The 23,403-nt window shown below is 38.1% G+C and overlaps 1 pseudogene; it reads left to right on the forward strand.

The window, feature by feature from the left end:
- The window catches only part of LOC124244979 (uridine diphosphate glucose pyrophosphatase NUDT14-like), a 121,207-nt pseudogene that overhangs the window by 39,569 nt on the left and 58,235 nt on the right, over positions 1–23,403 (forward strand).

Consider the following 23,403-nt stretch of genomic DNA (forward strand, 5'->3'; position numbering starts at 1 on the left):
CATAACTTTTCACATGGTGCACTATCAAGCCATTCCTTACTCATCCTGAATTACTTTGGGCCTGAATATAGGCATTTAAAAATGTTTTGAGCTTTAGGCATCATTTATTGATAATAAATATCAATTCTTTTATATATGTGTATTAGTCAGGATAGTTCAGCCTATGTAACTATGCAACTCTGAAATCTCAATTACTTAATAACATTTCTATTTTGCTCACATTAATCATCCAACATGGCTAGCAAGGGGCTCTACTCTACACAGTCCCTCAAGGATGCAGGCCGACGTAGGCTTCAATACTTTGTAGCTGCACCATGTAAAATATGAATCCACCACAATCACTGTAGTAGCAATAGGAGAAAACTGGACAGTCTCACACCATCTCACAAATGTGTTGTCCATGATCATAGTGGGAATAGTTGCACGGCCAGACAATGCTAAGTGGCCTGAGTAAGGTGGAGTAAACACTAAGTAATAAGTGAACATACAATGTTGGTGATCCTTCCCATCTTTTGTCACTTGAAGAATAATAAGCATACCTTCTACACAAGTTTACAGGATGCTGACAAAACGTTTGAAGAGGACCGAGCCATGAACAGAATTTGACCGCACTACTCCAGAGGTTTCTTTAACGTGACATGGCTTCTTTTAGCTGAAGACATTCTGTGTTGATAATACACAAAGTACTCAAGGCCAGTCCTAAATAAAATAATCAAGGGCTTCCAGATTTCCCTTTCTTCTCCGTGTCTTCCCTAACTTCAAGGTCCGTACAGAATCATATCACACGCAGAAGCTCCTATGGCCTCCAAGAGGAAACAATCAGCACATGGACACGAAAACCAACAAAACATAATGTTACTAGCCCTGTCGAGCAGAAAATACTGAATATGTTCTTTTGAAATTGGAGATGTGATGGCCATCTAGCCACTTTTGCTCCTAGGGTTACTGGGGCAAAAGTGCCCTCCTCTCTCTAGGCAGAACTGTTAACCATTAACTATTTACATGAACCATTCTCATGGTCATCATCAATTCTATGAGATCCTCAAGAGATCTTAGCTCATGTAATATGGTTCCTAGAAGTGAATGCTGGAAAAAACCTTAGAGACTGAGTGGTTTAACTCCTTAATTCCAAACCCTAATGCATGCACATGTACCCACACAGTTCATCCATATGCCAAGGCCCAGGGAAGTGGGGTTACATAGTTAATGGCACAATAAGACGAGTCATCCAAGTATCCTTGTATTTGCTCCCATCATCTTCATTGCTCTTAACAGGTAACGGTGGTGATTACACAAGTAATTCTCTACCACTCTGCCCTTGGTCATGCTATTTCTGCTGTCCAGAAGACTTCCCCTACACCTTTCTCTGTGAGGTGAGATTCAGCTCACCCTGAAGTTTAACTGCTATCTTGCCAATGAGACTTATTCATCATTTTATTACCCCTCGGCATAATAAGGACTTAAAATTGTGCAAAATAAAAGGAAAAGTATTCTCCAAGAGTCTGAGCAGACATATTACAATTTTCACCACTTCTCACACACTAATTCTTCAGGGCTATTTTAAGTCCCAATTTGATAGCCAGGGTGAGCCCTGGAGAAAGTCTCTGACCCCCTCGGGACTAGACAGTGCAACCTCAGTGTCCTCATCACTCTGTCCACCTGCTAAGCAAGAGAAATATATCTTGAACATACTCAAGACCTAATTAGTGCATCTCACTAAGGAAAGTTTCACTCAGTAAAATGGCTTTTGGAGTATCGTTGCTAAAAAACATTCCGGAAAGTAGACTGTGTACACTCTAAATTCTTTCTAATAAACTTGTCTTAAATGCATGGAGGTGACAGTTAGACTGCCTTATTCTCAACCAGGTATTCCTAGAGAGTGAGGATTTCTACAAATATCTCTTGGTCAGTCTTCACTTGGAAAACTCATCTGTAAGTATCAATAAGGACTACTACTAGCCTGTGTTCAATTTTCGTCACTTTCAAATGTTTCATACTCTCAGAACCAAATCACACATATTCCTTTGTAGAATAAAATAATTTAAATTTATAAAAATAGTTTAAAACATCTTCTTAGCACCCCAACTGGAACTTCCACAATTAGCGAGGTATGATTACTGAAGAGTTTTGCCAAACTGATCCTCTAGCCATCTAATCACTTCCAATATAAGAAGCAAGATCCAGACTTTAATAGATCAGTTACCCAGTTATTTCTACCCTATATGTTATTTTTAAAAGAAGGCAGAAATGTACAACTTCTTCCAAGTTGAAATTTTCCAAGACTATTTTTTTTTAAATTTATATGTGTCCACTCTTCTTCTCATCCCCTAAATTAATAGGATTTATGGCTTGGATAAACACTAATGGTTTTAACTTGTGTTTGCCTCTCCTTTTTTGGTGGGGTGGGGATGGTTCTATTCTACACCTTTATTTTCAAGACACAATAGAGATCAACATCAAGATTTCTAAGCCTAAAAACCTATTTGATATCGTAGAATTTTATGGGATAAGTAAAGTGTGATATCTTAATTAATTTTACTTATTTTCTGGCATCCAGTTTACAGAAAATTACTGTCTAAGACCCGTAATGAATGGATACTTTAAAATACATCACTAGCAGTGGGAACACTTAGAGAATGGGGTGTGACATTCAGAGATACACATTTATAGATATAAAGATTGTTTAACTTACTAGCACTAACTAGTGTATGACTCAAAACTGAGAAACAAGTAGAGGATGGCAATAAAAATGAAGTTGGTATTCAGAGAGTTTTTATACTTCTAGAAGTTTCAAAAGCCAGGAATTGTTAACTGGCCTCCATGCCGTGGCTCTTTCTTCAAGGGGCTTAAAATCTCCTACATGAAGATAGACACATTCTCAAATTTGTGTAAATAGAGAATTATGTACAAAGGAAATAAGGGCATGAAAGACTCAGGTGTTTTAGGAAGTAGTTAACACTTCAATATAGCTGGATCATAGGGTGAAAAGGAGACCATGGAAAGAAATGAGGCTGGACTTCATCATGGAAAATCTTGGGCTGTCATATAAAAGCGCCTGAACCTTATCTTAAAAATGATAAGGAGGAGCCGGCCCACTGGCATTGTGGTTAAGTTCACATACTCCACTTTTGCAGCCCCAGGGTTTGCAGGTTCAGATCCTGGGTGTGGACATACACACCACTCCTCAAGCCATGCTGTGGCAGCACCCCACATACAAAAAATAGAGGAAGATTGGCACAGATCTTAGCTCATTGTCGACAAAAATAATCCATAACCAATCTGTAAATGAAAATTTGGGTGAGTTTATTCTGAGGACCATGGCCCGGGGCCTTTCTTCCCAAAGGAAGAAAGGGCACCGATGAAGTGGGGTGCACAGAGTGGTTATATACCCCCAAACAGGGTTTTTCACATATGATTGAAATGTCCCTCCCACAATAGTCACAAGATTGCCCTGTTGGCACAGCACTTGATGGACACAGCAGGTAGTGGGTCTGCTCTCTCAGAGGGCGTAGCAGGAGGCAAGTCTATTGTCTCAAGCTGGGCGGTCAGAGGTGAGCACAGCAATCAGTCTCTAGCCTAAGGAAAGATGCTTAATCCTTAAGGAGACGCCAACCTTGGGAGGGGGAGGGAAGTTGAACCTTTATCTCAAGGGCCTTTGTTCTTGCCATAGGGAATATCTAAAGCAGATATACAATGCATGCTCAACAGCCACGGTCAGGCCCTTTTGGAAAGACAAGGTCAGGCTGAATTAGGTTTATACCAAATGGCTTCTTCATATTCTCCAATATATCCTATTGCTTGCCGTTTCTATTTGTCATCATGGATAATCTCTCCCCCTCAAAAAAAAGATATGGAACCCATGGAAGAGTTTTAAGGGGGAGAAAAGATACTATTATTCCCTTGTAGTTTTGAAAACATAACTCTTGTTTATGGTATTCTAAATTGCTAAACAGCACATATAGTATAATACTATTGTTATAAATAAACCTATATGTGTTTGCATGCATACAGTTTATATGCATAGAAAAATGAACATATTCCAAATAAACTCGGTAGTTACCACTATGGAGTTGCTCTGGGGTGATGAGAGAGGACTTGCAACTTTATATCATATTATTTGAATTTTCCCAGCAAGCATCTACTTACTTTTTAAATTAAAGAGAAAGCTCATTCTGGCAACAGTTGATGTGTAAGACCAGAGTTGAAGAAACCAATTAAGGAACTGTTGCAATTTAATTGTCCAAATGATAGACAATGAAAGTCTAAACAGAAGCAGCGGTATCAGGGCAAGAGAGAAGAGGAGGTGGATTTGAGTAATATTAAGGATGTAGACTGGGGAAATGAAGGAGCAAGAGGAGGTTATAACAACTTGCAGGTTTCAATCTGGAGTGATTCGGTCACCTGCATATGAAATATAGAGCAAAACAAAGAATTTGTGGAAACACATAGCTTCAGGTTTGGAAATGTTTGGGAATTCTGTAGGGCATCCACAAAATAATGGTCTAGTTATAGAATTAGGTTTATATACCTGGAGTTGCAAGACAAAGCTGGGCTTGTTAGTGGCAGAGCTGAATATAGAATCAAGTATACTAACCCTATCAGGTAATGTCCCAGCAGGAATCAGAATGAACCCCAGATGGTTCAAATACAGAAGGGATTAATAATAGGAGTGTAGTAAGATGGAACAAACCAGGGGAATGAGACACCCAGAAACCAGCAACAGTGGGCAGCTGCCTCTGTCTGTAGGGCCAAGAGAACAAAGGGAAGAAATAAACTAATAGGGACTATGAAGAACTGAAACCATGGATGAGGAACAGCAGTCCAAAATTTGAGTAGTGGAAGGATGCAGTGATTGACAAAGTTGGCCCAAAGCAGAAATGAAGCATGGAGGAAATACCCTGACCTCTCTCTCTGCCATTCTCCTGACTCCCACTGGTCAAACACAACCAGAAGGAAGGCAGGAGTCAAGGAGCTCTGGATGATGTAGTTCACGGTAGCCAGCCTCCTGGGACACAGAGGCAGGCAGAGAAGTACGGACAGTGAATCTGTAAGAGAACAGTCATCATCATGCTGACTCCTATTCAAGGATCTTCTCTGGGGCTACAGTGACCTGGGGGAGGGAGAACAAACTGACGTGAAATAATTACAAAGAAGCTAAAGGTAGCATTATTCTGTCTTGGACTTGGGAATCACTGAAACTTGGGTTCCAAACCCTGCTCTGCTACTTACTGGCTGTGTGACCATGGAAAATTGGACAATTTATCCTATTTCTCTAAGCCTTCATCTGTAAAATAAAAATACTCCTGAATTTATGGAATTATCATGAGAATTCAATTAAGTATTTTGTGTAGCTGTTTTACCCAATGCTTGTTACAATAAGTAAGTGCTTAGTGAATGCAAAGAGGAAGAAGGGATGATGACAAGGACTATGAATGACAATGGTGTCTAATTCAGATCCTAAAAAGATTAGTAAGAGCTGGAATAGACAGAGGTTTTCAAGGCACAGATTGAATGATAGGGAAGATTTAAGCAATGCACAGGGGAGTGCAAGTATGCTTGACTGAGGACATGGAATTGAGAACAGTGTAGTGTGTGCAGAGGATCATAAGTGAACCGAGGGAGTTGGAAGTCTTACTTGTTCCCATGCCATCTCTGAGAGCTAGCATTATAGGAACGAGACAACCTCCCACACATATATCACCCCAATATCCTCCTGTCAGCTGTGCCTGTGGCCATCAGCTCTCATTTCTCCCAGTAATTAGTTTTGAACGTCTTAATGGGCTTTTCCCGTGAAGAGCTGAGTACAATTTTGCAAGCTGTAAGTAACATATTAAAAGGACAAACCTGTGGAATGTAAGTTCTCTAGACTCAAGTCAGAGCAGAGAATGTAGCTCAGAGAGGCTGGACCAAGACCTAATTTTCAGAAAGACTTTCTCGACAAAAAGTGGCTCTTGGAAGACTCCAAATGCCTTTGATTTCCAACAGCAAAATTCTAAATTATTCCTCATATTCTCATGTCTGTTAATATCTGCCTCATCTTATATCCTCGTTGTTGCAAGCATGCTCAGGTCAACTTCCAAACATGGTGTAAGGTCATCAAGAGAGGGATTCATCCTTTTACTTCCCTCTCATCTATTGCAATTGTGGTTCCCAAATGCAAACTTCTACCAGCATCACCTGGGACACTTGTTAAAATTAGACTCAAAGACCAGGTGCTTTAATTCTGTCAGTCTAGGATGAGAGCCAGAGGTCTAATTTTTTTTTTTTAAGTTTCCCAAGGAATTCAGATACATATTCATTTTGAGTAACCTCTGATACTCAGCTGCTAGGACGTTCTCTCCCACACCTACACTCAATGGCTAGCAAAGAAGGGAGCGGAAAGAAGTAGCTCAAATAAAAGAAAGAAGCAAGAGCCAATAATAAATGTTCTTTTAGCCCATGCTAACAAGTTTTCTTTTATTCTGAAGACACACAAATGCTGAAAATGTTTAGCAAGAGAAGTGACATAGTAAAGTAAGTGTTTTACATAGACCACTCTGGCTACCATAGGGAAGGTGCCCTTCCAAAACGAGGAGATGATTTCTAAGGCTGAGCAGTAATTTTGGCAAGATGGGAGTTGGGTTTGAATTAAGGCACCACAGAAGTGGAGAGGAAGGAAGAGATGTGAACATCTTCAGCAAGAAGAAGTGACAGGAATTAATAAGTAAGTGGATGTGGGGAACACAAGAAAGCAGAAGTGGGGCCCAGCCCCATGGCCAAGTGGTTACAGTTCCACACACTCCACTTCAGCGTCCAGGTTCATGGGTTTGGATCCCAGGCACAGACCTACTCCGTTCACGAGCCATGCGGTGGTGGTGTCCCACATATAAACTGTAGAGGAAGACTGGCACATAGGTCAGCTCAGAGCTAATCTTCCTCAAGCAAAAACACCCCAACAAAATGAGGAAAATTGGCAATAGATGTTAGCTTGGGGCAAATCTTTCTCAGCAAAAAAAAAAAAAAAGCAGGCAGAAGCGACAAATAACCATTGTTTCTGACCTGAGTGCATGAGTAGGCAGAGATTCAGAGAGGTGTTACAGAAAGAGTAATAGATTTAGAGTTGGAGAAGCTGTTTGTAGGAAGGATGTTAGCCAAACAATCAAGTTGAGTTTCATGATCAATATCATGTCCAAGTGACTCTATATCATTTGATACATGAATTTCAAGAGCAGTCTGGGCCCCAGGTTTAAATGTGGGCATTATTAGTATACACATGTTAGGTGAAGCTACGCATGTAGCAAGATACTTCCATCTGGTATGTTGATGGAAAGAAGGAGTACTATGGAAGGAAGACATCTATGCAACAGGTTGAAGACAAAGGGCCACCAGAGGAGACTGAAAAGAGTAACTGGAGAAGTAAAAGAAAAATCATCACAAAGAAAAAGCTGTAAAATCATAGGTAATGAGCTCCCCATCACAGGAATTATTTACTCAGAAGACATGTGTCATATTTGGACAGTTGTTGCATTAGACATAGGGCTGAGTCCAGTGTGTGTGTGTGGGGGGGGGGGGGGGGCGGCAAATGTCAATACAGAGATATAGGAGAAAAAAATGAAAGCAGAGGATCCATTTTTCATCACTTTACTATTTAAGTGACCTTGGATGAATTACACAACTCCTTGAAGCCTCAGTTTATTCACTTTATTCTATAAAGTGTCCATTTCGCTGGACTATTATAAAGATTAAAATAATATTAAAGGAGTTCCTTAAATGTCTTTTTCCTCTCCTACTTTTAATCCATATGTAAACATTTGAAGACAGCGTTACAAAACTACTTTCTTTCATTAGGTAAACGTCTAAGTCATCCTATTTTATAAGATTCTAATGACCTCATACAACTTAAAATAAATTTGATTTGTTGTCATTTTTTTCTATATGGACAATGGGCATGTTTTTGGATGTTGTAGAGGAGGGTTTTGTGTTGAGAGAGGATTGGAGAATTACTTCCAAATCTAAAATTCTTATCATTAATGCATATCAAAGATAAGAGGGAATTAAAATTAAGCTTCTTCCCCAGTAGTTTGTGAAAGCCATTCTTTTTCTCCTTTTGAATTTTGGGACGTTTGCCCATCTGTTTTCTGGCATCTATCCCGTTCTCCCTGATTTCGGAAAGATTATCAGTTTATATACAAACCATCATAATTTTTATAGCAGAAAATATCCTTTCCTTCTAAGTAAAACAACAAGCTTTAATTTTCGTTTACCTAAATGCCACCAAAGGAAAGAAGCCATTTCATTATTCGTCTTTTAAAACATGTTTTTCATTGCACTTGCAAACGTTTGCAAGGAATACATGTAGTGCTTAATTGCTTGCAGCTAGGGAATACAATTATTCTTCTGGAATCTACCAAATATTTATTGTGATTGCCTCAGCCTAGGTTTCAGGCTCATACCACAAAGATTGAAATTAATTGAGCTCAAATCCCAAAGCTATTAAATGATTGCAGATTCGTGTTGAAAAACAGGGGTAATGTCAAGCCTTTGACACTGGGGGTGTGGGAGGGTTGTTAATGTATTTTTCTGTGCTGCTAGGAAAAAAACTGATTGACAGAATTCATTCTTTGCCACATAATTATCTACTTCTTTGTTGACCCATCTGGTCCCCTTAACAGCGTGCTAATACCATCATAAAACAATCAGATTAAATTGGCCTTCTGGTGATCAATGGTTAATATGGTTTCATACAAATTATTCTTAGACTGTGAAGCCCTTCCTATTAAAACTATAAACAGAGCACTAGATATTGACAGGGCTTTTCCCAATATTTGGGTGTATGGACTAGAAATCAAAGTATTTCAGCATCTTTTTGACAGACAGCATTTCTTACAGAATGCTACTTAAATTCAAAGACTCCTGGGTAACCCCTTTTGCTTATACCTAACATTCGTTACAGACACAAAATTGTCTGCACTTAATTGTTTGTTTTTTTCCACCTGACCTCTACTTAAAACCACACAGAAGCTCTTATTAGAGTAAAAATCTTACTAAGAGGAAATAAATTAAGGAATTCTAAAGGAATTCACTAGCCATGGTTGTGAGAGAACCACAGAGTAAAACCCAGCAATTTCAGAGTTCTAGAACTCAGCAGAAAAAGCACTCTGGGTTCCAAAGTGATAGAACTTACTCATAGGAACTTCAGCTATTCTATCTCCTACATGGTTCTCAATTTCCACTCTAAACAACCTGACTCAGAATCTCACTCTCCATCTTACCCTCTGAAGGCAGTTTATACTGACTCCTCTTTCTAAAGCACAGAACTGATCTTGTCACTCCCTTATCTCAGTCTCTTTGATGATTTCCCATTACTTACAAAGTTCCAGTTTCCAAGAAAGGTGTTAAGGTCTTCCATATTCTTGTCCCTACTTACACTTGACTTATCAACTAGTGCAGGCTTCATACACTCGAAACTCTAGCCACTCTAAAACACTCCCTGGTCCTGGAGCTTGATAGGCTCTTTCATGTCTTTCTCTCTTCACCATGAAATGTTTTCTGTCTCCAATTCTCTTCCCCACCGGTTCTTCTGTTAAATCCTATTCAACAATCACTTTGGAAAACAGTTTGACATTACCAAGAAAAGTTAATTGTATGCATACCCTACAACCTAACAATTTAATTCTCAGATATGTACTCAAGAGAAACCCGTACACCTGTGCACCAAAAAGCATGTAAAAGAAATGTTCATAGCATCATTGTTTATAACAGCCAAATACTGGTGGAAACAATCAAATTTTTGTCAACAGTAGAGTAGATAAATAAAATGTGGTATATACATTGAATGGAATATCAGAGAGCAATAAAAATTAATGAAAAGCTGGAATATGCAACAACACTAAACATGCTTAGAAACAAAATGTCAAACAAAAGAACCAGACATGAAAGAATACATACTGTGTGATTCCTTTTACATAAAGTTCAAGTACAGGTAAAACTAGTCTTTGGTGTAAAATGTCAGGACAGTGATTACTTTTATGAAGGAGGGACAGTGATTGGGAGAAAGCATGACAACTCTGGGTAATCAAAATGTTCTAATTCTACTCCAAAATAATGCATCCACCCACACACTTAAGGTTTGTGCATGTTTCTGAATGTACGTTATACATTGTAAAAAGTTTTTTTTAAACTATTTGTATTTCAAAGTCAAGATCAATTACTATCTTTTCCATAAAGTCTCAGCTGATCTCTCTCATTCAGAATTAGTTTTCCACTTTCTCTGAGTTCCCTATAGGCCCGATTTTCCTCTCTCAAGGCATTTAATTAACACGCATTGAATTTTAGGCATGATGATACATACAACATGGGTTAGGCAATTAAAAAGATTCTTTTTCAATGAAACAAAGAAAGAGAAAATTGGAAAGAAAGGTGATAACTTTGTTTAAATCTGGGTTTTGGCTGACCCCTCAACCAAACAGTGGTACATAAACAATTATCCTGACCAGTTCCTTCTGCTGAAGTCAAATTCCTCTCCTTCCCACTTGCCCCTTATCTAACTATGCCATTGAGTTTTGTTCTGTTGGTGAAGCAAGGTGTAGTATTGTGTGTGTTTCCAAATATTGGAAAGCAATGAGCAAAGCCACCTAGCAAATGAAGCATGTCATTATTGACCCAAGGTTGTGTGTTCAAAATATTTATAAGGACGTAGTTCACAACAACCAGCTAAGCCATCTCCCAGAGCTCAGCAGTGACATTCAGTCCTCAACTCGAGTTTTCCAGGGACATGGAGTAAAGCTGTCAGCTTCGTCTATACTTAGCAAACCCATATCTGCAAGAACTCTTTTTATTGCTTATATCCTCAGAATCAGCCATACTTCTGCAGGAAACTCCATTTCACTGCCTCTTTCAATCCCACATAGCCAAGACATCAGCTTCCAAGGATCGTTTGTAAATTGCCTTGCAGCCATTTAGTCCTAACCCTCTTTCCCAGAGCAAAAAGTCCTCCTGAGGCTGAGTTTTTCACAAAATCACAGAGCAGTCCAAGACGACTGTATCACTTGGTTCTGTGTTGAGGCCTGTCTTCCCTTCCACCTGCACCCCTCCTCCCAGCACACGTGTATTCTGAGCTTACTAAGAACAAATGGTGTCATTCCCCACAGTACTTTGCCTGTTGTAGACAGTTGTTTCTTGACCAACTGGATGAAATATGGATCAGTGTGGAAATCATTTTCATTCCCCTGGCTCCATTTTTCAAAGTATGTGGAATGGGCAATTATTCATCTGAGTCAGAAAGATGCTCTCAGCTTCTAAATGTCCCAACAGCAATTTTTTCTTTACTCAATTCTAACTTTAAATGAAGGAAGGAAGAGGACTTTCAAAGTTGCTCTTAGCCATGCTCCCCAAAGCCTGGAAGCATGAGTTCAGTAGCCGAGATGTGACCTTCAGGGTATTTAATCAATGCATAAGAAGTGTTCACTCAGACTTTCAACAATATAGTCTCATCTGCCCCTTGCTCCAGACTTCTGTGCCACAAAGTCCTCGCTGACTTTTACTGCCTACTTCCTTTTAACAGATTTAAAGGCTCTCTTGATGTTTCTTCTTCTCTTGACTGTTCTCCCTCAGGAACGCTATAGTTTAGATTCCCACTGTTTAGATTAGGCTGGTTGTTTTGTTGTTGTTTTTTTAACTTCAATCTACTATTTTGATAGAGCCTCCTATTTGAAATGGTAAGTTTCTAAGCTTCTAAATCTTATTCATTTAATCACTGGAGACTTAGCTACACCCATCCTTCCTTATTGTTTTTTTGTTGCTGTTGATGGAGGTGTTTTTCCTTTTTGTTTTTCTAAACAGGCATGGATCTGGTCTTCCCTTAGAGGGCAAAAACACCGGGCTTTTGTGGTTAGGCTAGCTGCTGTAACAAACCAACCATCAATTTTCAATAGTTTAGTGTAACAGAAGTTTGTTTGATGCATATGTCAGTGTGTATCATATGTGGGGGTGGCAGGTCTCAAGCAGCTTTTGTCCAAGTAGTAATTCAGAGACTTAGGCTGTTTCTATCTTGGGACCATACCATCCCCTGAGGCCTTGGAGATCTCTGCATCCAGTCAGTGGAGGGGGAAAGAATAGAGAAGGCACAATGACTTCATTAAAAACAAAAGTAGGCCCAGAAATTATAGGCATCCTCCTGTGTACATCCCCTTGCCAATAGTGTTGGGAAATGTAGTCCCAGGAGAGGCTCTGCCTCCTCATAAAAATTTCAAATTATGGAAAGGTGAGTATATTTCAGTGGACCGTTAACCAGCTCTACCACGGTGCCAAAAAGGAGTCTTCTCAACTCCTTAAATGATTCAACCTTCTCCTCTCTCAACTTCACTCATCATTTATGAAACACTTTTTGGAAATTATTATGTGCTAGGCACAGTACCAAGCCTGGGGAATATAAAATGTGGTCCTTGCCCTCAAGCAACTCAGGTTTGGTCCTAAATAAAATACAGAGATTGGATCAGCAAAGGAATATATTTGAACACCTGTAGAAGAGAGATATTAAGTGATTATTAATTATTAAATGTATAATTACAACTGATTAAAGTGCTGAAATGGAGAAATAAGGGGGAACTTAGAAGGAAAATGGAAGGATTTGTCTTAGTTTGAAGGGGAGATTGAGGAAGCAAAAGGTATTGGACAGAAAAGATTATTATGGGGAAATAGTTCTCCATAGAAGGACCAATCCTTTCGTTCACTGGTTTTCAACGTTTTGCTCTCTTTCCCTCAAAAATGCTTTTGAATTACTATGCACTCAGACACATTTTTAAGTTGACATCTGAAGTTTTTCCTTATAAATTGACATGAACAAGCTTTACCAGTAAGAAATATTTTTCTTTTTTCTCCACAATTCGCATTCTTTATTCAACTTCTACCTTAGACTTTCCAGTATTTTATGCTTGAAATTTTTTTTTTAATTTCTCACCCTATAGCATGTCTCCGCAAAAATAATTCTTCTAAAGTCAAATTCAATTTTTAAAATATTTTCTTCAAGACTTTAAGTGTTAACGATTGCATCGTGGTGTTATCAGTATCCAGTTGATAGTGGTGAAGAACAGAGCAGCAGGTGGCAAGGTCAGAATGTGGGGAATGTTTTACTACAAAAGAGAAGCAGGAGGGACTTCCGGGGGATGAGGAATGTCTCTTTATCCTGATTTCAGGATGTTTATACAACTCTAGTATTTATCAGAATTCATAGAACTTGATATCAAAAAGAATGAATTTTAAAAATAAGTGTATACAAATTTAAAAAACGAGATATTATTGATTTTGACCTTTTCTCTTTACAGCTATTCTTTTTTCTTCTGAAACTCCAAAGCTTGCATTTTAGCTGAGTGTAATTTTTCTCTGAAGATACTCTTTCCTCAACAATATTATCTGTATTTTCCTCAAATCACTGCTCCTGTCTCATTTGGATTCAGAAAACTTTGAAAAGTATTATGCTTTTGATTTGCCCAATTGAGAAGTTTACTTTCCTCCGATTTGATAGACCAGCATTTGAAAAGAGACTAAATGGTATGAATCACAGAGGAAAATAATATGAGGCTATGAAGAAAAAATATCATAGTGTGTGTAGACATTATCTTTGCTATTTTTTAGCAAGTTATTCTTTTAAACACTTTTTAAATCCTAAGCATTAGAATTAAGACTCCAGATATTTTCTCCCAAGGCATTGATATAAGCCTTTAGATCTCAAATGCCCAAATTTTCTTTCCATTTCTTTTCACATACTTTAGGCCTCAGGATTTTTGTAAATAAATAAGGACTCCTTTCTCTGAGTTATTGTGCAGAGGTAGAAATAAATACTGCAGTTAGATAACCTAATATTGTATAACTCAGCCCGAGGGGTGGCCTATCTCACAATCGGAGAGCCAATGCCAGCATCCATGTCAGTCAGCTGTCATCCCATAATCAAAATGCTATCCAACTGACTTGTAAAACATTCGCTGCCTAATTTTATTAGCCCAACCACTTTGGACTGCTTGTATGATGTCAACATGGCGGCCTGGGTTCAGGTCTAGCACAGTTCACTGCAGTGATACAGAACAGCGAGAGCTGACTGGCCAATATCCCATTTGCTAGAGTCCTAGTCCGCAACTCTGTGGATCTTCAGGGCAGGAGGAACCACCTGTCAACTACGGAGTGATATTATGGGGTCAGTAGAACCTCTACTAACTACCAAAGAGGTCTGATTTACTGTTTGACACTTGCAAGTCAAACGTTAGAGCTTAATTCTTTTATCTTAATTTCATCTCTCTCTTGAAATTGTGGTTTTTGTTTGAGATTTAGGCCATTTTTTGCAGTAAGGTCCCAGCGAGGAGAGGCATTGTCCCAGAGGGTGTAGCACCCAGTTCTCAGATGGTATGGGGAACACAGACAAGAATACTCAATAATATCAGTCAAGTGAATAAATAAGTGGGGTTAAAGGGGAAAATACGTAGACAGTAAGATCTGAGAAGGGAGCAGGTAAAGATGGGGGCAATGGAGCAGTAGAGCGAAGAGTGGCTATAATTAAAGACCTAAATAGGAAGAACACGGCTTAAAGATAAAGTTGGCATATTCTGCAGTTTATTGTTGATTCACCATAAGTCACTGCAAAAACTTGACGCATTAACGGAAGATTAGATATTCTTTAGTCTTTATTTTTTTCTGCATCAAATGCGTTTTTTGTTTCAAATTAGAAACTCAGGTATGGAAAATAATATAATTCTCAAGCACAATATTCGGTTAATCAGGTGGTGCTGTGACTATTAGCCTACCTTAATGAACTGTTCTGTATTAAACCTTCATGAAATGCTTTCTCTGATAAACAGTGTGCTTTACAATAGCCAATTATCTCTGCTCTTCTCCCTCCACTCTTCTCAATGTTTCCACATACCATTGTTTTCCACACAAATGATTCCACAAGAAAAGTCCTCTAAGAGTTTTTTCCCTTAGAAGCCTGAAAAATCAAACAATGAGCATCTCTTTTCTGCATTCTTACTCTTGTACCAAGAGCAGCTATGTATCCTTTCCTCCAACTTATCTTTTAGAGTTTCATCAATCTTGGCTGAATTTCTAATATGAACTTTAGAAGAGAGTACAGTGTAATATTGGTTTGTCAACTTCTGCCTTCCAGATATATTGCATTGAACTATAAACCCCCAAATCTTTATTCTATAAATTTATATGCTTTGCTGAACATAATATAGACCCAGCAGAAATATTAAATCATGCTGAGGTTAAATTTGGTGTCAATAAAGCTAGTTTAGACAAACCAGAAATTTAATATATTAGTTTCATATTGTGGGTAGCAGGAAAGGTTGAGCCTTGATATGTGTAGGACAGGGATGGGGACAGGGAGCTGGAAATAGACAGAACCAGGGGTAGAGAAGAGCACTGGCTGGCTTTAGAGTTGCCTCCCCCCACCACAGGAATAGAAGACAATTTATATCATAGCCCAAAAGGGTGGTATTATTTCCAAGCATCCCTGATGTTAATGAGGATCCCATCTGTCAGACACCAGGAGTCACCAGGCAAAGGCAATACACAAATTCAGGTGGGTGGCAGCCTCAGAGTTTGGGTGGTCCATTTAATTTGGAACAAGGCTTCTGTCTGTGACTAGAATGAAGGGAGACAGCATCTAGCTGCCAAATCACGGGGAATGTCAAGTGCTAGGCACGTTGACAAGATCCTAGTCAACTAGGCTTGTGTTCAAGGAAGGCCTCCAAATCCAGCAGGGGAATTGAAGTAGTAAGCAGAAATAAAGAGATGAAACCCATCACAGAGACTGCCCCACACAGTTTCACACAGCACGCTATGGCTAGGTAGACAGACAGCTGCTCACTGCAGGGAAGCCAGGATTATGGGCACAAGCCTAATTCTGGATGTAGGTGAGGTCCCTTCAGATCTCACAGGTGACTTGATTAAGATTGGCAAAGGAACTTGATAGAGCTGAGCCTAGGTGCTGAAGGCATGGACAGTGCAGATGAATGGAGCTGTAGAAAGCAGCATGAATCCTTAATGAGCAAGGGTTAGATTTTGTCTCAGCTGTAAAATTTAACTCTTGTTCTTTGACACAGAGTGACTTGGGATTCTGAATTAACCAATTTTCCAATCTATCCAGTTAATTATGAAACTACCAGTCACTCCTACTTTGTCCCCAGTGGACTCAAACTAAATAAAAGGCTCAAATCAGTTACTCAAATTTTCTGTTTCCACAGGTATGCAAAGAAAGTGAGTGGCAAAGCCGGGATTGTGAACCCCTTTCTGAGAGGTGAGAAGGACCAAGTGGCAATATTTGACATTTAATGGGGTGACATTTGAGGGGACTATCCCTCTATCCCCAAATACGTCCTTTCAACTGCCAGTATCTGTACTTCCACCATTAGGGTTCAGCTCCTTTGGAGTTCTTTTCCTGGCATCTTATCCCAAAGAAAATTTGTGAAATACAGATTAACTTGCACATTACTGAATTGTCAGAGCTTTTCCTCTCAATATCGGGCAACAGTAGAGAACAGGAACTTGGGGTCTTAAATAAGTTGTGTTGAAAGGGAGAAAAACATGTAGAGAAGTAATGAGAAAGGTGCTAGAGTTTATATGGAAAATGGAAACTGCTTCATAGGTGAGGACTAAGATAAAAAGGGGGGAAAAAGACAAAGAGGGGCACAGGGGCCTAAAATCTAGCTTAGGCTGCTCCATGATGTTCCTAGTGACTTTGAAAGCAGACATCACACCTGAAGAGGATGTTAAAAGCGCTCTGATATGCTTAGACTCTTACCCATCTGGGCTTATGGAACTTCTACTCAAACAACCTAGAATTAATATAACAAAATGATGGTGTTCCAAAAGGTTTCATTCTGGTTCCTCACTCCAAATACTTTTTTCAAAGCCACTCCTGCTTCTTCATTCCTCCCACTCTGGCCTGGACTCAGCCCTCATCTTCTAGCCCCTGAATGATAGCCACTGCAGCCTCACTGGCCTCTCTTCTTCCCTCCAATTCTGCTGGATTGAGATGAAAAATGAAAATCTCACTTTGCCATTCCTCTGCTCCAAAATCCTTCAGTGGCTCTCAATTGCCTAAAGAACAAATTTCACGAAGCCTTTCTCTTCTGGTCTTTTGCTGACCCCTCTGGCTTCTCTCATCCTTAGGTGCCTCGCTCTTTACCATGTAAAACCACCTAGCTGCTTGTAGTTTCCTGTATGTGTCATGGCAAGTCTTGTATTCTTGACTCTACCAGAGCAACAAACTCATAGTAATGAAGTACCACAATACCATGAAGCGTGGACGAAGGATGTGTAGAAGCAGGGGCCAGCCTCTGGGTCGGAGTTTATGTTTTCACTTCCCTTCTGCTTAGAGAAGATCCATTTCACCGGAAAGAGGTAAAAAAATGCAGAGACCATAGTTTCCTTGGCATGATCAAGCATTTATGGAGCATCCACAGAATACCGAGTTAAACATGCAATATGAGCATATTCATACAATTAGGAATACATAATTGTATTCCACATGTGACATCTTTGAGTATCCTTAAACTCTATAAACAAAATGAAAAACCATAAAATTTAGTTCTGGATTAATAAGGTAACTTTTTGTTGATACTCAAAGAGGCTTATTTAGTACAAGGAGCTGTTCCCAAAGAAGAATCACAGAGTGATAATGTTGGAGTCCTGAGCCTGACCTTCATGTTTTCTAAGTGATTTTTTTGAGTGACTCTGAGTGAATCTGTCTGTCAGGGCTGGACTCCTATTTACCAAGCTCGTGGTACTGATATATAAAAACAGAAGGGCGGGGCCAGCCCGGTGGCGCAGTGGTTAAGTGCGGATGTTCCGCTTCCCCAGCCTGGGGTTCACTGGTTCCAGTCCCCAGTGTGGACATGGCACCGCTTGGCAAGTCATGCTGTGGTAGGCGTCCCACATATAAAGTAGAGGAAGATGGGCACGGATGTTAGCTCAGGGCCAACCTTCCTCAGCAAAAAGAAGATTGGCAGCAGTTAGCTCAGGGCTAATCTTCCTCAAAAAAAAAAAAAACAAAACACAGAATGGCAATTTTTTCATTAATAAGAAACATAACTACAGAAAGTCAATTTTAGATGCCACCCAACACATTCTTGCCCAGGATACAAAGTATAATCAAGATGCAGGTTTATTAATTTGTAATAAGAATCAAAACCGCTAAGACATCAGACCATCAAGCTCTCTGCCTAGCACATGTTCTCCCTGTAGGCATATAGGGAGCAAATGAAGGAGTTTCTTGGGGAGAATGAAATCAAATCAATAATAGTTAGCACCATGATTTGAATGTTTAATAACACTGACTGAAGATAACGTGTTGATGGGACTAAGTCCGCTCTCAAGACCACAGTGTTGACTGGACCACCTAACATTTGACAATTGAACTCACATTTTTATTCACTTCCATGGGTTACCTTACAAATGCCATGATCTTTTTTAAGATATGGTAAGAAATTCAATAATTCAGTCAATTCTTGACATCCAGGTGGCCATTTTCGCTTAAAGTTAGGTTTTCATATTTCTGCTTCACTCCATTGTGTGTTAATTCATAAGTTAAACTGTCAGACAATAATTTCATTTTGCCACTTCCAAATTCTTAGGAAATGGAAAACAAATCCCAATATTTCAAGAGCTCTTGGAAACCAATAAAGAAAACTTAAAATATCCTGATAGAAAACAATGATAAAGAGAAATGTAAGGTGGCAACTTAAAGATAAAAATATACCCAAAAAAATCATATAAAAATACTCATTCCCTCTAGGACCAAGAGAAACTCAGATTTCTACTATGTCAGGATGTCTTCATTTGCCCTACAAAACACACACCCCCTCCCCACCCCGCCCCGGCCACAGTCCAGGATTAGTAAAAGTAAAGTAAAATAGGTACTCACTCTGGTGTACTCCCTACATAATCAAGATCTGCAATTCCAAACTTGATTGTTCATCCAAATGAAAGCCCTGGAGAGCTTGTTAAAAATGCAGACTTCCAGGCCCTAATCCTTGCCTAGAGCATCAGGATCTCTGGGAATGGGCCTGGCATGCAATAGTTTTAAAAAAGCTCCCCAGGTAATTCTGAGGCCACTGGTGTATAGACCATTGTTTGGGAACCATCCCCTACTCTTCATTATAAATTTTCCAGTTTTATCCTATTTGCAGTTAATAGATTTTTTAAAATTCAAAGCTCTAATAAAGCAATAATGAAGAGTTATATTAGTAATAGTCATACTCATATAGCCAGCCTTTGGTCTGTACCAGGTGACAAGAGTGCAGCCAACTGAATCAATCCCTATTTTTATCCCTCAGTCCTATTGGACTCTGTGCCAGTTGCATAAACACAGCCTTTGCAGTCAGGAATAAACCCATGTTATTACACTGATGTCTTGAGTGATGTTGATCTGCACACAGATTGTGCCAGCCTTCTTAGCATCTTAATTAACCTGCTTCAGTTCGTAGGGAGTATTCTTCATAAGAAATGTGAAGAAGCAGGAATTGTAGGGAAATATACTTCTTCCTCATTTACTCGTTCTCTTTCGTATCACTGGTGAGTGATACAGCGTACATTCCCAAAAGATATGAGGGCCAAAGTTCACGCACCGGACCTTTCCTCACCTCTCCAGACTACCCTGATCTGCCCTTTCCTCATATCACATATTCTATGTACCACTCAACTTTGTCCTCTAATATTATCACTATTCATTTAACCTTCATAGACACCAATTTTGCAATGATATGTATCAAGAAGTTTAAAATGATTCATATACTTGAGTAAATAGTTCTATTTTTAAGTATTTATCATAAGGAAATAATCAGTATTTTTTATGAGGAAAGGACAATTATTGCTACATCATTTATTAACCTCTGATTATGTAAAAGGATATGTAATGTTTATGTAAAAGGATATTTACTGCAACATTATTTATAATATTCCTGAATTTAGAAACACTTAAAATATTCAACCATTGGCTAGCGGTTAAATAAAATCTCAACAGTTAAATGCTAGAAAACTGTGAAGACATTAAAATGTATGTTTTTGATTTATAAGATAGAAAAGGGAAATATTCATAATAAAATTTTAGGCATAAAAAAATCCAGTGCAATATAATTTCAATTTTGTTAAAAAAAAATGTGTGTGTGTTTTATATGTGGCTTGAGGGAATATACCAAAAACTGAACAGTCTGGGTGGTAGAATTAGGGTAATTTTTACTTTATCACTTTCTTTTTCTCAGATTTCCTATAACTAGCATGTTACTTTTCCCACTTACCATATTATTTTAATTTTTATGTCAAAGTAATAATTAATCATGACAAATAAATGAAAAATAATTGTTCCTTGAATTAACCCATACTTACCCCAATCCTGCTGCCCAGAGGTAACCACTATGCATTTTTTAGGTTTTCTTCCTTCTCAGTTACCTCTATATTGCTAAACAAGGCTCATATCATACTATTTATTGTTTATTAACACTAAATATTCTCTTTGCCTTACTATAACAGTTGGCGATTTAGATCTCTTACACAATATACTTCCTCTTGCTCTCCATCCTCATAATATACTTGGAGAGTTTTCAGTTAACATTATAAAAGTGTTTCTATTATTACAACTAAGTAATTTTTATTCATTGTAGAGTCAAATAAAGATATCATGAATATATTATGTTCTCTTTCTTACTTGATGTTTTCTTTTGTAACTGGAAGTTCCTTATTGTCTTTTTATCTTCTTCTTCCAGTGTCTTCTGTATGATGTTTGCAGTTGCCTGGCAGATAGTCCATCAAGGTATCCTGTCAGTCCCCACTTTGTCTGAGAGGTGTCTCTCCTAGAGCTGTTGTCCTTTTCCCATCTGGGTGATTGATCTCCAGGCCTGCTTACTGTTGTCACAATTAGAAGCTTTTTCCTGAATCCCATGCCATCTTCTGGCTTGGATAACTTCCTTGTTTTGTTTTAGTACCTACTATCTCCCAAAGTAGGGTTTGTAAGAGATAAATGTTCTGAATTCTTATGGTTTAAAATGTCTTCATTATACCTTCACAATTGACAGTTTGGTTGAGTTTTGTGTTTTGCTTTGTTTTTTTGAGTTATTAGGTACAAATTTAGGATTGTTGTGTTTTCTTGTTAGATTAAGCATTTTATTATGAAATGTCACTCTTTATATCTAGTAACGCTTCTTAAAATTTACCATTCCCAGTACAAATGTAGCTATATTCAGCTTTCAACTGGTTGGCGTTTGCATGGTGTATCTTTTTTATCATCCTTTCACCATTGACTTTTTGGTTTCTTTAACGTGTTTCTTTTAAGCTGAGGAAAGTTGTTTTTCATTTTAATCCAGTCTGATTATATTTTCTCCTAAATGGAGTAGTCTATTTACATCTAATGAAATTACAGATATATTTGGGTTCAAATCTACTATACATCTATTTTTAAAAATTTGTCCCTTCTGTTTTCTTTTACATTAACAAGTATTTTCATTAATATAACTCTTCCTCTATATTCTCATTAAATGTCTTTAACTATTCTTTTAGTGGTTACACTAAAGATTACAACACGCCTCCTTGACTTATTCGAGTCTGCTAACTTATAGTAACTTCTAATGAGAAGTTATAATAATGGTACGTAGGCCACATTATTTGGGTTGTCACTAAACAGACCATGCAAGATCCTAAGACACTTTAACTCCATTTACCATATTTCAGACTTGTGTTTTTGTTGTCCTATAATTCTACATACACTGTAATCCATAAGAATTATTATTAGAGTTTTACATACAGAATTACCCTTACCAGCACTCTTCATTCTATTATCTGTTATAAAGTTTCCATATGGGATCATTTTCTTTTCACTTGGAGAACAAATTTTAGTATTTCTTTTAATACAAGTCTGCTGGCCACAATTTCATTTTTGATTGGCTGGGAAAGTATCTTTATTATACATTTATTTTTAAAGGATATTTTAAGTGGGTATAGAATTCTAGATGGTTGATCATTTTCCTTCACCACTTTAAAAATTACTTTAAATGTTTCATTATATAGGCTTCATTTCTGTTGAGAATTTAGCTGTCAATTTTATAATTGTTCATTTGAAATTAATGTGTCTTTTATTCCTCTGGCTGTTTTTAGGATTTTATATTTCATTTTAGGTATTAACAATTAAATAGCAATATGTCTACGGGTATTTTTTATTTATCCTGCTTGGGGTTCATAGAGATTCTGGAATATGTGGTTTGGTATTTTTTCTTTAGGTATGGATTTTCTCAAATGGTCTTTCTTCAAATTTTATTTTTTCCCATTCTCTTTTTCCTTTACATCTGGGAAGCAAATTTCCTGTATATTTTTACCATGTCCCTATGTCTTTCACTTTTTGTCTATAATTTCTATCCCTTTATCTTCCCTCTATGGATATATTTTACTGACCTATCTTATTTACTAATCTCTTAACTGTGCCCAATCTGCTATTAAACCAATCTATTGAACTCTTAATATCAGTTATTAAATTTTTCTAACATTTCAACTTGCATTCTTTTTCATAAATTGTCAGGTAAAATAATGATCTTTTCATCTATTTTATTGAATATATTATTTACAGTTATTTTAAAGGCTGCATCTGATCATTACAGTAGCTAGGTCACTTGTGGGTCTGTTTATATTGTCTATGTCTTCTCTTGTGGCTGTTTTGGATATGCCTGGTAATTATTGATTGAATACTCTTTATGTATGAAAATTTGCAGAGGTTCTGGATAAGTTGTCTTCCTCCAAATGGGACTCGTTCTATCTTCTGGCAGCAGTAGGAAGGCAGATTATCTCAGTCTACTCTGGTGTTGAGCTAACTTGAGGCCAATCTGCACCTTGTAAACTCATTCTACTTCTGGATGGTCCCTACTCCAAGTATGTATCCATGTGAGAATCTGGATAGTTTCCTAGAGCTCTTCATTTATGATGGGTTTTGAACTTCAATTTTTACCACTCAAGCAGTAAGATATTTGGGTTAGAAAGAGGTGGATATTCTAAATGATGGGGACCCATATGAGCTAAAGAAACAGAGATCAGAGTGCAAGCGAAGGTTTCTGGGGATGCAATTAAGCAGTCTAATTAGATTGAAGTGTGTGTCCTGAGGAATACTGGCAACAAAATTGTAGGAAGATGAATTGGCACCAGTCTGTATTCAGTTTTGGAATCAAGAGTGGCACATTTTGATCCTATTTGAAAGGCAATGGAAAACCATGAGAGTTTTATCATAGGTGGATGAAACTGTGGAAGCAGTATTTTGGAAAGATTATTTCATTAAATCTGAAAAAAGGAGTATGCATTGAGCAGATGATTATTTTTTAAGGCAGGGAGAAAAATTGTAAGATTTTGGATGAGCAAATAAAAGCCAAATGGATAGTTTGGGAAATGTTATATCAACCA

This window comes from Equus quagga, chromosome 9 (genome assembly GCF_021613505.1).
Source record: "Equus quagga isolate Etosha38 chromosome 9, UCLA_HA_Equagga_1.0, whole genome shotgun sequence".
Classification (NCBI taxonomy): domain Eukaryota; kingdom Metazoa; phylum Chordata; class Mammalia; order Perissodactyla; family Equidae; genus Equus; species Equus quagga.